Here is a 4,554-nt window from a genome sequence, read left to right as displayed (position 1 = left end):
ATAAAACCGTGTGGGATGTACATCTGAATGGAAACGTTTTCCTTGGATTGATTGTGTGGGATGTACATAAGAACGAAACATATTCCTTGGATTCACTGTGTGTGATATACATATGAATGGAAATGATTTTCTTGGATTCACAATGTGGGATGTACATACCTACGGAAATGATTTCTGGGATTTGCCGTGTGGGATGTACATGCGCATGGAAATGATTTCTGGGATTCACCGTGTGGGATGTACATACCTATGGAAATGATTGGGTTTCGATGCCTCGCCCAATCGCACACGGCCCCATCCTGGGTCCCAGGGAGGGCCTATCCCTGACGATTTCTGGGCATGTGGGAAGGACAGCCTATCGCACACACTCACTTGGCGACGGTTCCAAATGCCGTCGCGGAAAGGGGTAAAAAACCGTTTGTTTAGGACCGACGCACACCAGTGCCCTCCTCTTTAAGCGGATGTGAAAAAGAGAAAAAGAAAAGAACAAGGTTATCAAACAGATTTTGTGTTGACCAAAAAAAATTGTTATAACCTATGCAACTACAACAAAAATGCTGGGCAGACCTGATTCTACAAATATGCAACTACACAAAACCAAAAAATTTGTGCAACCCACAGGACACAAAATAATGTTTCTGCCAACTGATGTCTCACATATGTGCAACAAGATAAGTAAAACTATGCAACTTGAAACAGATGTGCCAATTAAAAATGAACATGTGTGTAGATGCCAAACAAAAGCTACAAGCTATGCAAATACAGGCATTGTTGTGCCAACTAATCACAATTTGTGTGCGACTACCATAAAGTGTCGAAAGCTGATCTGAAAAGCATATGTGCAGCTACCAAGGGATTAAAAACTGAGTAGACATGAATAGAACATAAAAGAGCCATTGTTTGAAAAAACAAAGAGAACTCACTTGTAATTTGCCGAACACACCAAGAGAGATCGAGTCCTTCTTGATCACCTTAGCAATTAGGCTACTATCCCATGCATTCGCTCGTACGGCGCAGTTGGTTACTGGGATATCATGAACGAGCGCATCAAGGTATAGGATCTGCCGGAGAACCAAAAAAGGAAACCCAGCTTCAGTTATTATGAGGAGTATTTCAAAAAACTATAATTGTATAAAGAAGAAAAAGCACATGGAAGTGCTAGTTTTTTACTCACCATCAAGTGATACAAGCAGTAGCAAAAGTTTTGCTTCTTCTAGTCCATGTTCCGGAAAGCTTCATTTATGTGTTCTGCTACAAAGAGGCCGATGTTTGTGTTCTTGAGCATTTCATGATCTAGCACAAATCTGCAGCACTTTGGGCTCAGCTTCAGGGCCGTGGTTGATGAAGGAAATATGCCCTAGATTCAATAATAAAGTTGTTGTTTATATTTCCTTATATCATGATAAAATTTTATTATTCATGCTAGAATTGTATTAACCAAAAACTTAGTACATGTGTGAATACATAGACAAACAGAGTGTCACTAGTATGCCTCTACTTGACTAACTCGTTAATCAAAGATGGTTAAGTTTCCTTGCCATGGACAAAGAATTGTCATTTGATGAACGGGATCACATCATTAGAGAATGATGTGATTGACTTGACCCATCCGTTAGCTTAGCACTTTGACCGTTTAGTTTACTGATATTGCTTTCTCCATAACTTATACATGTTCCTATGACTATGAGATTATGCAACTCCCGAATACCGGAGGAACACTTAGTGTGCTATCAAACGTCACAATGTAACTGGGTGACTATATAAAGATGCTCTACAGGTGTCTCCGATGGTGTTTGTTGAGTTGGCATAGATCGAGATTAGGATTTGTCACTCCGATTGTCGGAGAGGTATCTCTGGGCCCTCTCGATAATGCACATCACTATAAACCTTGCAAGCAATGTGACTACTGAGTTAGTTACGGGATGATGCATTTCGAAACGAGTAAAGAGACTTGCCGATAATGAGATTGAAATAGGTATTGAGATACCGACGATCGAACCTCGGGCAAGTAACATACCAATGACAAAGGGAACAGCATATGTTGTTATGCGGTTTGACCGATAAAGATCTTTATAGAATATGTAGGAACCAATATGAGCATCCAGGTTCCGCTATTGGTTATTGACCGGAGATGAGTCTCGGCCATGTCTACATAGTTCTTGAACCCGTAGGGTCCGCACGCTTAACATTCGGTGATAATCGGTATTATGAGTTTATATGTTTTGATGTACCAAGGGAGTTAGGAGTCGCGGATATGATCACGGACATGACGAGGAGTCTCGGAACGGTCGAGCCATAAATATTGATATATTGGAAGGCTATGTTTGGACATCGGAATGGTTTCGGGTGAGTTTGGGCATTTACCGGAGTACCGAGGGTTACCGGAACCCCCTGAGGAGTATATGGGCCTTAATGGGCCTTATTGGGAGAGAAGAGAAGGCAGCCTAGGAGGGGGCGCACCCCCCAAGCCCAATCCGAATTGGGTGGGGGTGGGGGGCGGCCCCCCTTTCCTTTCTCCTTCTCCCTCTTCTTTCTATTCCTAGTGGGGCTAGGAAAGGGGGGAGTCCTACTCCTACTAGGAGGAGGACTCCTCTCCCCTTGGCGCGCCTAGAGAGGGTCGGTCGGCATCCCCCTCCCTCCTTTATATACATGGGAGGGGGCACCCTAGAACACACAAGTTGATTGTTTAGTCGTTTGCGGTGCCCCCTCCACAGATTTCCACCTCGGTCATATCGTTGTAGTGCTTAGGCAAAGCCCTGTGTCGGTAACTTCATCATCACCATCATCATGTCGTCGTGCTGACGAAGCTCTCCCCCGACGCTCAGCTGGATCTAGAGTTCTTGGGACATCACCGAGCTGAACATGTGCTAGGATCGGTCGGATCGTGAAGACGGACGACTACATCAACCGCGTTGTCATAACGCTTCCTCTTATGGCCTACGAGGGTACGTGGACAACACTCTTCCCCTCTCGTTGCTATGCATCACCTAGATGGATCTTGCGTGTGCGTAGGAAATTTTGGAAATTACTGCGTTCCCCAACAATGGCATCCAAGCCAGGTCTATGCGTAGATGTTATATGCACGAGTAGAACACAAAGGAGTTGTGTGCATGTGTATATACATATTGCTTGCCGTCACTAGTTGATTCTTGATTCAGCGGTATTGTTGGATGAAGCGGCTCGGACCGACATTACGTGTACGCTTACGCGAGACTGGTTCTACCGACGTGCTTCACACACAGGTGGCTAGTGGGTGTCTGTTTCTCCAACTTTAGTTAAATCGGATTCAATGAACAGGGTTCTTTCTAAAGATCAAAAAGAAATCACTATACCGCGTTGTGGTTTTTGATGCGTAGGTAGGAACGGTTCTTGCTTAGCCCGTAGCAGTCACGTAAAACTTGCAACAACAAAGTAGAGGATGTCTAACTTGTTTTTGCAGGGCATGTTGTGATGCGGTATGGTTAAGACATGATGCTAAATTTTATGGTATGATATGATCATGTTTTGTAACAGAGTTATGCGCAACTGGCAGGAGCCATATGGTTGTCACTTTATTGTATGAAATGCAATCCCCATGTAATAGCTTTACTTTATCACTAAGCGGTAGCGATAGTCGTAGAAGCAATAGTTAGCGAGACGACAACGATGCTTCGATGGAGATCAAGGTGTCAAGCCGGTGCCGATGGTGATCATGACGATGCTTTGGAGATGGAGATCAAAGGCACAAGATGATGATGGCCATATCATATCACTTATATTGATTGCATGTGATGTTTATCCTTTATGCATCTTATTTTGCTTAGTTCAGCGGTAGCATTATAAGATGATCTCTAACTAAAAATTTCAAGGTACAAGTGTTCTCCCTGGCTATTCACCGTTGCTTCAGTTCGTCGTGCCGATACACCATGTGATGATCGGGTGTGATAAGCTCTATGTTCACATACAACGGGTGCAAGCCAATTTTGCACACGCAGAATACTCAGGTTAAACTTGACGAGCCTAGCATATGCAGTTATGGCCTATGTCGTGGGTTTGTCACGGCAGATGTCCTCGTGAAAGGACTTAGTCGTGGAGCCATCACAACGGGTTAGCTTAAAAGGGTTAAACCGGACAAGGGGACACGGGGAGTTTATACTAGTTCGGCCCCTTCGATGAAGGTAAAAGCCTACGTCTAGTTGTGATTGGTATTACTAGGGTTTCGAAGACCAGGGAGCGAATCTGCTTTGTCTGGCTCTCGAGGTATTGTCTGTCGTCCCTAAACCGCTGCCGGGTCGTCCCTTTATATACATAGGTTGACGCCCGCCGGTTTACAGAGTCCCGAAGCCGGATCATAAACATGCCCGGTTCGGTCTCTACACTTCCGATCTTACAATCCAAGTTACATAATTAGGTCGGTTTACATCTACAGGCCTTAACTCGCCTCTGGACCTTGGGCCTTCATAAAGCGCCATCATTCTTACATCTTCATGGGCTTCTAATCTTCATAAAGCTAATCCGGCTATTCCTGGCCGGTTTACGTCCAATAGTAATATCCCCAACATTAGGCCCCAGATT

The sequence above is a fragment of the Triticum dicoccoides genome, chromosome 3A (genome assembly GCF_002162155.2).
Source record: "Triticum dicoccoides isolate Atlit2015 ecotype Zavitan chromosome 3A, WEW_v2.0, whole genome shotgun sequence".
NCBI lineage: Eukaryota > Viridiplantae > Streptophyta > Magnoliopsida > Poales > Poaceae > Triticum > Triticum dicoccoides.
This window is presented reverse-complemented; position numbering follows the sequence as displayed.